We start from the raw sequence: 12,540 nt of genomic DNA, 5'->3' as shown, positions 1-12,540 counted from the left end.
CCTGCTGAGTAAGGAGCCTAATGCGGGGCTCCATGCCAGGACACTGGGATCACGACCCGAGCTGACAGCAGACACTTAATGACTGAGCCACCCAGGCGCCCCCCTACAATTTATTTTATTTTATTTATTTTTAAAGATTTTATTTATTTATTTGACAGACAGAGATCACAGTAGGCAGAGAGGCAGGCAGAGAGGAGGAAGCAGGCTCCCTGCTGAGCAGAGATCCCTATATGGGGCTCGATCCCAGGACCCTGAGATCATGACCTGAACTGAAGGCAGAGGCTTAACTCACTGAGCCACCCAGGTGCCCCCCTACATTTTATTTTTAATAGAAGAATGGCACATAATAAATGGAACCCCAAAATACATGTCATGTCAAATCTGAGCTAAATTAACGCACATGACAAAAGACTTGACCTCTCTCAGGCCATGCATGACACATTAAGTAGGAAAAAAGATACAGATCTTAATATACTAAGCCTATATTACAACTTGGTGTGGTTTTTTTAACACACCCCTTTCTAAGGATATGTTATAACTTTGTGCCAGGATTTAATGTAGTAACTATTGAAACTTATGATGGCTACAAGGTAAATGATTTCTTTAGGGTTAAGCAGTACATACACATAAGCCGTGGTTCTGTTAATCTTTCTAGGCTACAATTTTTTTTCCCCTTCTTCCTCTTCTCTTCCTCTTCTTCCCCTCCTCTTCCTCCTCCTCCTCCTTCTCCTCCTACTTCTTTTTCTTCTTTCTTTTTCTTAAAAAACTTTTTATTTTGGGTAGTCTCCAACCCAGCATGGGACTTGAGCCACAATAGGAGATCACAGATCTTCACTCCACCCTGAGCCAGCCAGGCCCCCCTTCTGGCTACATTTTCTGAATGAAGAGCAGTAAAAATAGAAACCAGTAAAAATAGAAACAAAAAGTACAAACATGTAGAACTTAAAACACATAGAATTCATAGATCAAATATTAAAATGTATACCAAAAGTGCAATATATCTAGAAATTAGCACTAACAAACTACATATCAGAACCTATAGAATACTGCTTTTGGTGTTTAAGAATATTTGTAGCTTCAAACACACTATTAAACAAAAAAGTATGAAAATGGAAATGTTAAATATTAAACTATGTTAGAAAGGGAACAGAATAAATGTGTTATAAATCTGTTATAAATAAATGATAATAACAACGTAAGAAACTAATGAAGGCAGGAATTCGTGAATTTGAAAAACAGAAAAAAATCTAAAGCTTTGGATTTTGTTGTTATTTTTGAGGGGGGATGAGAAGGAGGCAATAAAAAAAATAAAGGGAAAGAAAATATGAAGTATGGAATGAGGAGCATAGAAAAGACCAGATAGAAAAGAAGTAAAATTATCACAAGGGTGATAATTCACAGGGTACCTTTTGTGCAAATAAATTAGGACCAACCTAAGAAATAGGTAAACATTTCTGTTGTTGTTGTTGTTGTTGTTGTTGTTGTTGTTGTTTATTTGACAGAGAGAGAGAGAGAAATCACAAGCAGGCAGAGAGAGAGGGAAACAGGCTCCCACCAAGCAGAGAGTCCCATGTGGAGCTTGATCCCCAGACTCTGAGACCACGACCTGGGTGGAAGGCAGAAGCTTAACCCACTGAGCCACCCAGGTGCCCCTGGGTGAACATTTCTTTTTCTTTTTTTTTTTTTTTAAAGATTTATTTATTTATTTGACAGACAGAGAGCACAAGTAGGCAGAGAGGCAGGCAGAGAGGGGGAAGGAAGCAGGCTCCCTGCCGAGCAGAGAGCTGATGTGGGACTCGATACCAGGACCCTGGGATCATGACCTGAGCCGAAGGCAGAGGCTCCAACCCACTGAGCCACCCAGGCGTCCCTGGGTGAACATTTCTTAAAGGGAAAACATAGTTACCAAAATTAACTCTAGGGAAGAATCTATATGCACCATTAACTATAAAAGAAATTGAGAAATCGGTGAAAGGCCAGATGCCCGCCTCAAATTGCCAAACCCAGAATTTCATGTTTGACTCCTTTCATACCTTCACTGAATAGGTAGTGCCACTTCTGTCCAGCTGTTTCAGAACTTGAGGAAGAAGGGGACGCTCCTGATTCATTTCTCAAATTCAGAAACACTGCTATCAAAATGTGTTGGAAACAGGGAAGAAAACTACAGTTCAGTCTCATATACATTCAAAACCAGGAATTAAAAATATTAGCTCTAGGACTTAGAATTGAACATGAGCACATTTATCTTTGCTCCCTCCGTCCACTCATTAAATAGCGGTAAAGGAATTAAAAAGGAAGTGTCAGGTACACCTGGGTGGCTCAGCTGGTTGAGCGTCCAGCTCTCGGTTTCGGCTTGGGTTATGACTCAGGGTTGTGAGATCAAGCCCCGCATTGGGCTTCGGATGGGTGTGGAGCCTGCCTAAGATTCTCTCTCTCTCTCTCTCTTTGCCCCTCCCCATCTCTCACGTGCGCTCGCTCGCTCTCTCTCTCAAAATGAATGAATGAATGAGTGGAAGTGTCAGAATAGGAGAGAACTAGAGGACAAAGAATTAAACTTAGTTTTGTCAGATGGAGTGTGTGAGTGTGTGTGTGAGTGTGTGTGTGTAATGTTTAATAGATACAGCAAACCAGAGGGAGCGGAAACCAAGCCTCTAAGAGCAGGAGTTAAGGGCGAAGGTAGGCTGGTAGCAAGAAGAATCATGCTGAGTCATGCCACAGGATTCAGAAAGCTTTGAAATAAGTTCTCTGAGCTCCTTTTATGGGTGGGGTTACAAGTAGAACAGCTGAAAAATGATACAAGGGCCTCCAAGCCACCTCCCAGTTAGAAATGGAGCAGTTTGTTTTCCAAAGAGGCTAAATCAAAGAGCATCTAGACTTGAGGATCTCATACTGCAAACAAGGACCCACTGAGTGGTGAGACACTTTCTCCACTCACTTTCTTTGCTCACCTCCCAGAACTTTGTTAGCCCCTTTTGTATTGCCTGAAAAGAGAATAGGAGATTTCTTCTCTGGGAAAACTGACTTAAAAGAGAATACAGAGGGACGCCTGGGTGACTCAGTTGGTCGGGCAGCTGCCTTCGGCTCAGGTCATGATCCTGGCATCCTGGGATCGAGTCCCACGTCGGGCTTCTTGCTCGGCAGGGAGCCTGCTTCTCCCTCTGCCTCTGCCTGCCTCTCTGTCTGTCTGTGCTCGCTCTCTCTCCCTCTGTCTGACAAATAAATAAAATCTTTAAAAAAAAAAAAAAGAGAGAATACAGATACAGTTGGGTGTTGAGTTGAAGCTCCTTAATTTCTGCCCAGTCATCTTAGAGTCCAGCCCTCATGTATGTAACACTCAGTCCAGAGTTTTGGTGCCTCTCTTAAATATGGAAATACGGAACGACAAACAGAAATCTCCGGATATTTGAGAATAACCAGAGACTAAAATAAATAAGAATAAAAAAGAAAAACTAGAAGAGGAAACTAGACTACTTAAAAAAAAAAAAAAGGAAAGGAAAGGAAAATTACAATTTTTATTTCCAAAGATTTAAAAAAGAGACAGACAGTAGTACAACAACAACCATTATATTCATGAAAGAAGAATATGACGCACTGAAAAAGGACCATTGAGGGAAGGTACTTTTAAGAAGAAAGAAGAAGGTAGGAAGAAAGTCAGTAAAAGGGTTGGAAAATAAAGTCAAGAAGATCTCTCAGAAAATACTATACAAATTCAAAGACTTGAGAATTAAGGAGGATAAGATATAAAATTGAAGTATCTGTCTAGATGGTGTAGTTTGTGATAAAGCAGAATGGTAAAAAGAACTGAGGATGGGAGGGGAAATTATCAAGGAATAACAAAAGGTCATTTCCCAGAACTGTGGAACCTAAATTTTCAGATGGAAAAGGCTTGGCGCCCAGTGCAAACATGCCAGAAGACTCACAGTGTATCTGTTTTGAATGCTAATGTACCACAGATCAAAATCTCTGGTATGTTAAAATTTAAATATATCCAGGTTAACGAGAATGAAGAGGAAAAATAAAGTCACAAACAGAATTGTAACAAAATGGCATTACACTCGTCTGCATTGCTTTAAGCTAAAAGAATATGGATCCAGGTCTTTAAAATTCTGAACCAACTGGATATTCACAGGCCAAAGTTTGAAATTGGACCCCTATCCTACACGACCCACAAAAATTAACCTGAAGTGGATTAAGGTCTTAAACAGACAACCTAAACCATAAAGCTCCTAGAAGAAAACGTAGGGGGAAAGCTCTTTTCCCCTTGAACTTGGCAATGATTTTTGGGGTGTGACAACAAAAGCAAAAACCAACTAGTGGAATTTCAGAAAACTTAATGCACAGCAAAAGATACAGTCAACAAAGTGAAAAGGCAGCCCACAAAATGGGAGAAAAATATTTAGAAACTGTTTATCTGGTAAGGGATTAATATCCAAAATAGATAAGGAACTCCTATAATTCAGTAGCAAAAACAAAAATATAATTAAAATGGGTGAAGATTTAAATAGATTTTTTTCCCAAAGAAGACCTACGTATAACCAGTATGTGCATGAAAAGGTGTTCAGTGGGCGCCTGGGTGGCTCAGTGGGTTAAGCCGCTGCTTTTGGCTCAGGTCATGATCTCAGGGTCCTGGGATCGAGTCCCGCATCGGGCTCTCTGCTCAGCAGGGAGCCTGCATCATCAGTAAAAGGCAAATAAAAACCACAATGAAATATTTATCACCTTAAGCTTATGACAATGGCTATTATCAAAAAGTGATTGATGCTGGCAAGAACGAGAAATGGCAGCCCTTGTGCCGATGGTAGAAATGTAAACTTTGTAGCTGCTTATGGAAGATAGTGTGGAGGGTCCTTTACCAATTAACAGTAGAGCCTCCGTGGTATCTTGCAGTTTCATTTCTGAGCATAAATCCATAGGAGGTGAAATCATCATCTCAAAGAGATAACTGATCTCCATTGTTCGCTCCAGGATTATTCACATTAGCTAAGACATTGGTACACATTAAGTGTCTACAAATGATGGATAAAGATGTGAGATTACTTACACACATGCAGGAATATATATTATTCTACATAATATTCCATAAAAAAGGGAATCCTGCCATTTGGGGCAACATATTTTGAGGGCGCACTAAACAAATCAGATGGAAAAAGACAAATACTGTATGATCTCACTTAAATGTAAATCTTAAAAACTGAACTCCTAGAAGCAGAATAGATGGTGGTTGCTAGGGATTGGGGGTGGAGGAAGTGGGGACATATGGATCCAAAGGGAACAAACTTCCCAGTTACAAGATGCATAGGTGCCAGGGATCTCATGTACAGCTTGGTGACTGTGGTTAATACTGGTTTGCACACGCTCAAGCTGCTATGAGAATGGATCTTAAATGTTCTCACCACCACCATAACAACAACAAAATGGTAATTATGGAGGTGAAAGATGTGTTAACCAACCTCATGTAAAGATTTCACAAAATACATATGTGTTTCAAATGATTACATTGTACACCTTAAACTTACACAGTGTTACATGTCAGTTATATCTTATTAAAGGTGGGGGGTTAATTTTTCTGAGAGAAAAGAATCTCATCAAGAATTCTTTACCCAGCCAAAGTGTCAGTCACATTTAAAGATAGAATTGGGCGCCTGGGTGGCTCAGTGGGTTAAGCCGCTGCCTTTGGCTCAGGTCATGATCTCAGGGTCCTGGGATCGAGTCCCGCGTCGGGCTCTCTGCTCAGCAGGGAGCCTGCTTCCTCCTCTCTCTCTCTGCCTGCCTCTCTGCCTACTTACTTGTAATCTCTCTCTGTCAAATAAATAAATAAAATCTTTAAAAAAAAAAAATAAAATAAAAAAAATAAAGATAGAATCACATATTCTGGGGCACGCAGGGTTTCACAGTTAACCGTGTCCTTACCCTTCCTCAGGGCATATTGGTGGTGTGTCCTTCACTACCACAAGAGAGAATTCCAAATAAGAGAAAAGCGTAGGGTTCAGAGGGGGAAGTCCGACAGAGTGTGTCTTGAGAACAGGACAAAGGCTTTCAGAATATGAATATCTACGAGGGAAAAAAATTACTGAACTGTTTGAAAGTATTTGAAAAGAGATTTACAGGGGCGCCTGGGTGGCTCAGTGGGTTAAAGCCTCTGCCTTTGGCTCAGGTCATGATCCTGGGGTCCTGGGATCAAGTCCTGCTTCGGCCTCTCTGCTCAGTGGGGAGCCTGCTTCCTCCTCTCTCAGCCTGTCTGTCTGCTGTCAAATAAATAAATAAAATCTTTAAAGATAAATAAAAATTTTAAAAATAATAAAATCTTTAAAAAAAGAAAAAAGAAAGCCAGTATGCCTTTTGGCCCCCATCCTATCTCTAAGAACCTACCCTGCCAGAATATTTGCTTGAGTGTACAAGTAGTATATCCCTGTATATACATAGTCCCCCTTTTTCTGAGGGTGTCATGTTCCCAGACTCCCTGTAGATACCTGTACCTGTGGATAGTACTGACCCATATATATACTATGTTTTTCCTGTACATACACACCTATGATAAAGTTTAATTTATAACTTAGGCACAGTAAAAGAGTAGTAATAATAACTAATAATAAAATATGGGGCGCCTGGGTGTCTCAGTCAGTTAAGCTTCCAACTCTTGGATTTGGCTCAGGTCCTGATCTCATGGCTTGTGAGATCAAGTCCCACATCAGTCTCCCCACTCAGCGAGAGTCTGCTTGGACATTCTCTCCCTCTGCCCTTCCCCTGCGTACACACACTCTCTCTCAAATAAATAAATCTCTCTTTTTTTTTTTAAAAAAAAGGGGGGGGCGCCTGGGTGGCTCAGTGGGTTAAAGCCTCTGCCTTCGGCTCGGGTCATGATCCCAGTGTCCTGGGATCCAGCCCCGCATCGGGCTCCCTGCTCAGCGGGGAGCCTGCTTCCTCCTCTCTCTCTCTCTGCCTGTCTGCCTACTTGTGATCTCTGTCTGTCAAATAAATAAATAAAATCTTTTAAAAAAATAAAAAATAATAAAATAAAATAAAACTAATAATAAGATAAGACAATTATAGGAGCACCTGGGTGTCTCAGTCAGTTAAGTGTCTAACTCTTGGTTTCAGCTCAGGTCATGATCTCAATGTTGTGGATCAAGCCCTGCATGGGGCTCTGTACCGGGCCTGGAGTCAGCTTGAGATTCTCTCTCCTTCAGCCTCTGCCCCTTTGGCTATGTATAGCCCCCCAAATAGAATAAGTATAGCCGGGGCGTCTGGGTGGCTCAGTGGGTTAAAGCCTCTGCCTGCAGCTCAGGTCATGATCCCAGGGTCCTGGGATCGAGCCCTGCATCGGGCTCTCTGCTCAGCCGGGAGCCTGCTTCCTCCCTCTCTGCCTGCCTCTCTGCCTACTTGTGATCTCTGTCAAATATATAGTCTTAAAAAAAAAAAAAAGAATAATTATAGCTATATACTGTAGTAAAGTTATGTGAATGCGGTCTCAAAACATTTTATTTAAAGATTTCATTTATTTATTTGACAGAGGGAGAGGTTACAAGTAGGCAGAGAGGGACGCCTGGGTGGCTCAGTTGGTTAAGCAGCTGCCTTCGGCTCAGGTCATGATCCCAGCGTCCTGGGATCGAGTCCCACATCGGGCTCCTTGCTCCGCAGGGAGCCTGCTTCTCCCTCTGACTCTGCCTGCCACTCTGCCTGTGCTCGCTCTTGCTCTCTCTCTCTCTCTCTCTGACAAATAAATAAATTAAAAAAAAAAAAACAAGTAGGCAGAGAGACAGGCAGAGAGAGAGGGGGGAAGCAGGCTCCCAACTGAGCAGGGAGCCCGATGTGGGGCTTGATCCCAGGACCCTAAGCTCATGACCTGAGCTGAAGGCAGAGGCTTATTAACCCACTGAGCCACCCAAGCGCCCTCAAAACATTTTATTGTACTTTACTTAACCTTTTTGTGATGATGCAGGATAATAAAATGCCTTTGTGATGGGTTGAAATGAGGTGAGCTCTATGACGTAGCGTTAGGCTCTACTGACCTTCTGACCATCTATCAGAAGGAGTATCATCTGCTGGATTGAGGCCGATCGCAGGGAACTGAAAGTGCAGAGAAGGTTGTGGGGCAGGGGACTACTGTACAAGGATGTTCACTGTGATATTAGCAAAAATGTGTCCGTGACCTATATGACATCAGTAAAATTCTAGTTAAATACATCATAATAAACAGAACTGTCATATCTCCACATCTATAGATCTCTCTTCCTGAGTGGGAGTAGTTACTGCTTTTGGCTAGTGTTAGACAAATGGTCTTTGGTTATGTTGTTAATAATTATCTTATTTCCCTATCATTCGTTAACTTTCCTATTCTGTTCCTAATTTTAAGATATTTAATGTTGGAGTGATTCTGAGAGTGACTCCAATCTGTATCTGCCTTAAATTTTGCGTTACAACAGTGGCTCTCATATTTACTTTACTTCAGAGATACTCCCTAGAAGACTTTCTTGCCTTTCACCCACTGGCATCCTCCACCCACATGGTGAAAAGAGATAAGAAATGTTCTTCCTCTTTTTTTTTTTTTCTTTTAGAAATGCTCTTCTTATTAAGAATGATCAAAATTAAAAAAAAAAATGATCAAAATACAGCTTTCCTAGCTACCTTGTCTTTTTCAAGAATTTCCCTTTTAGCCTAAGAAACAAAAACCTTTTCTTTGTTCATTCTCACCCCTTCTTAAAAATCAGATTAATTGAGGGAAGGGAAGTAGATAATACAGTTATGTGTCTTCAAGTTCAAAGGACAGAAAGAGTATTGAAGGAAAGGTCTTCATTCAGCCTTTGACTACCCACCTCCCTGATCCTGCCCCTGGGACAACCAGTGCCACTGGTTTCTGTTTGTCCTTCCAGAGATATTCTGTGTATAGAAAAGGAAAGACATAATTTTCCTTTTTTACACAATGTGTTTTCTTCACAGTTTCTTCTGCATTAACTCTGTGAGCTTTTGCCAGCCTCTCTCCCTTGGTGTCATCTAAGAGAGTCTTTTATTTTTTCTTCTGTTCAGCAGAGCTGCGGTAGCAGTGTAGTAGGACAAAGGGACAGAGGTTTCTGCAAGGTGAAGAGGAAAAGCAGGTCCATCATCCTTCTATTTTTCCTTCCTGAAGCACCCTTGAGACGGGCCAAGACCTGGGATGCTGTTTTTGAATAGAACATGGGCCGCACGTGTAGGTCTGTTCTAGGCATTAGGCTCCAGTGTCTGGATTTCATTCTGTGTCTCTGGCTGCCTCCTTGTCCGAGTCTCCATTGTGGACTTGAGTTGTTTCTTCTCTGAACTGTTTGCTTTTTGGAGTTCCTGTCTTTTCATCCTGCACAGGTAGGCAATGTTCTTTCTTTCCCAAGGATGCTATTTCTATGCTGGTAATTCGGAACGTATCTCTAGCCCAGATTTTTCTCCTGAGCTTCAGACCCAAATACCGTGTACTCTGACTGGCCTCAAGCGCCCTCACACTGCACGTCCAGAAGCAGCTCCGTCTGCCTTGCTGCAGCCTGTCATGTCTTCTCTGTCTCACAGTGGCACGTGGACCCACATAGGAGTATCCGCGCCCACTCAGCCTCCCTCTTCTTTACTCTCTGATTGTTTCCTTACTGTGTCTCCTTTTCTTTATCCAAGAGAGCTGGTAATTACCCACAAATCTTAGATTTATAGCATGACTATATTCTATGCAAGAAGAGGGTGGTCATTATGTTTGCTTCATTATTTCTGACATAAGTTGTCATTCAGCCTGTCACTCTGCTGCCTTGAAAGCACAGGCTTTCACCGTCACAGCCTGTTCCTTCTTGTACCTATTATGTATCTGGAGAGGGGAGTCTGAATACTTTCACCATCATGATTTAGATCACAGTCTTATGTGACCTCCCTTCCCCACCCTCCGTGTTCTTTTTTATGTGCTCACTTTACTTTTCCTTTGCTTGTTAAATTGTCTTTTTCCAAAGATAACTCCTGGGAATTCCAAGTCCTGGTTGTTGGGACATCTCTTCAGTCTATGGTACTGTACATTTGGGGTCCTTGGTATTCTGATCACCAGGATCCCCGATCTCTGCCTTCGAACATGTTTGTTCTCCTCCTGGATACCGGTTCCTAGAGGACTTGAAGATGTTGGGAGGTTGCAAATTGGTCAGCGAATTGAGAATTTTTGCACTTCAACTAGTTGTGTTCTTTCGTTTTGTTTTTTATAACTAGCATCTGCATAAGATTGAAAAAGAATGCAGAGAAGTAAGTTGAATTAAGATAGGGTCTCGTTAAGTGTCCTTTTATAATAACAAGACTTAAAAAAAATATACGTTGTATAATCCCAATAGGGACTTCCTAAAATTTCATGCTTTCTCTTCAGTAAGTTATTTCTGTCCAAATTTAACTGTCTTCAGCTATGGTTCACAGTTGATACAATTACATGAAATCTCTGGCGTGTTTTTGTGGGGTTTTTGAGTGTTTTTTTTCCTCCATCTTCCCCAGAATCTCTGACATTTTTATCACTTACATGCAGATTGTCAACTTCTAAAAATTGTGCCAGTGCCCATCTGTTGCTCTGGAATTTTCTGAACCAGCAGTTTATAATCTTATCAGTGATTTTACTTTTAAATTTCAAAGGCAGCTACATGGCATCAAGAGATGAGCGTGGACCTTGGAATCCTGGCTCCAGCACCTACTAACTGGGAGTCCTTGGACATGTTTCTCAACTTACTCAGTTCTCCTTCATGTCCACTGGACCTGATCAGAGTCGCTGGACAGAGTTGTGAACATTAGGTTATATCATAGGTGGAAGCATCTAGCCTTGTGCTTCAAACACAGCGGATACCTCGTAGCTCTTGGCTTCTTGCTTCCTCTCCACCTCCTTGATTAACTTGCTATAGATTTATTTACTCATTTCTGCTTGAAACAGTTCTGATAGCAGCAAATATGTAAAGTTATTTGGTAATATCCTGACACTATCCTACTAGGGAATCTTTGGGTATTCTTCCTGCCTCCAAAATTAAGCTCATGCGACCCAGCCCTCTGTCTGGTACCGTTTACCTTTCCTCTGGGATTTCACAGCATGTGCCTTGGTGTAATTCATGGGTTGTCTGCAGTGTTTTAGTTTCCAACTGCTCTCTAACAGATTACCCCAAAACTGAGCAACTGAAACAAAACCATTTGTTACCCTGAAGTTCTGTGAGTCGTGTGTTTGGGAGTGATGGCACAGGTGCTGTCAAGAAATTTTGGGTAAGAGCCATAGCTGCAGGTATCTGAAGACTTGATTAGGCTGGTGGGTCTGCTTCCAGAAGGGCCCTCTAACCTGGCTCTGTTGAGGGGCTGTGGTTCCTCACCAGCTGTGGGCATGAAGAGGCCTCAGTACCTTGCCATCTGGCGTCTGTCCATCGAGGTGTTTAATGCCCCCACAACACACAAGCAAGTGATCTCTGAGAGTATGGAGGGGGCCCCAGTATCTAGTCATTTTCGGTGAGTCACTCACTAAGTGCGCCCCACACTCAGAAGAGAGGGATATGAACTTCTACCTTTTGCAGAGGATTGTCAAAGAATTTGTGGACATATTTTAAAACCACCATACCTAGGGTGCTTGCTCTAAGTAAGATTCTTCGTCCCACTTCAGATCTAGCAAGAGGTAGGGCCCAGGGACCTGGAGTTTGCATAGACACTCATGATTCTGATGTTGGTAGCCTGAAACCCACACTCCGAAATGTGCTTTTCTGCCAGACGGATCACTTAGTCTTTCTTAAATAAATGGTCTTAATTAGCCACAACCACATATACAAAGCACACATAGCTCGTTTTTTTACTGTGGACATCGTTTGGAGTCTTGCATGAATCTGGTTACGTCCAGTGGTGCCTGCTACCCCAAATTAAAGTGAGCTCTGCCTTTCTTGAATTCCTGTAATATTTTATGTTTTCCCTCTGTGTGGCTCTGATTACTGTGTTTCAGTGCTGCATTGCTAGTAGGGATTTAAAAATGATTGCCTTCATTTGACCTGCTCTCCTGCCAGCAGAATTATGACAACTCTGCACCTAGCATTCTGGTACTCGGGATTTAAAAGCAGTGTGGTCATTAGAATGCTAAGGAGGCCGGTTCAAACCATACTTCTTGGTAGTTAGTACTTTCATAAAGGCATTTGTCAAACAAAGGAGTTCCTGTTGTGTGCCAGGCCTGGTTTCAAGTATCTGGTAGTGAAAGGAGGCCAGTTGCCTTTCCCCAGCCCACGTGGGTGACAAGGCAACAATGAACAGGTACACCGAAATGGATCTTGATACTTGAAAGACATTCTGGAGAAGAAGTAAACAGACCACTATGATGCAAAACAAGGGAGATTTTCTCAGATAAGGTTTTCAGAGAAATCTGCTGGAGACTTCAAGGACTGAACGGAGGGAGGAAGCAGTTCAAATGTTTTGATACCTGAGAGGAATCAGGGTGGCTGGAAGAGCCTGGCTGGAGCTCGTGTTGCAGGGATAGTAGAAGTCGCCATGGCCGTAGTCGGAGTTTTACACTAAATGCAGGGTCCTAACTTGTGTTGGTATTGTATCCAGCTT

The 12,540-nt window shown here is 42.1% G+C and overlaps 1 protein-coding gene and 1 long non-coding RNA gene across 12 annotated transcripts in view; both read left to right on the top strand.

Annotated features, from left to right (window-relative positions):
• Nucleotides 1–12,540, top strand: part of MARK3 (microtubule affinity regulating kinase 3) — a 120,011-nt gene that overhangs the window by 62,136 nt on the left and 45,335 nt on the right. The gene's annotated exons all lie outside the window — the stretch shown is intronic.
• LOC309868067 lies at nt 7,415–8,670 on the top strand. Its single transcript, XR_014313491.1, has 2 exons — nt 7,415–7,547; nt 7,767–8,670. It is a non-coding gene; the product is annotated as an uncharacterized lncRNA (long non-coding RNA).

Source organism: Mustela nivalis, assembly GCF_964662115.1.
Source record: "Mustela nivalis genome assembly, chromosome: 6".
Taxonomy (NCBI): Eukaryota; Metazoa; Chordata; class Mammalia; order Carnivora; family Mustelidae; genus Mustela; species Mustela nivalis.
Note: the sequence above shows the minus strand (reverse complement) of the source record. Positions and strands in the feature narration are given on the sequence as shown.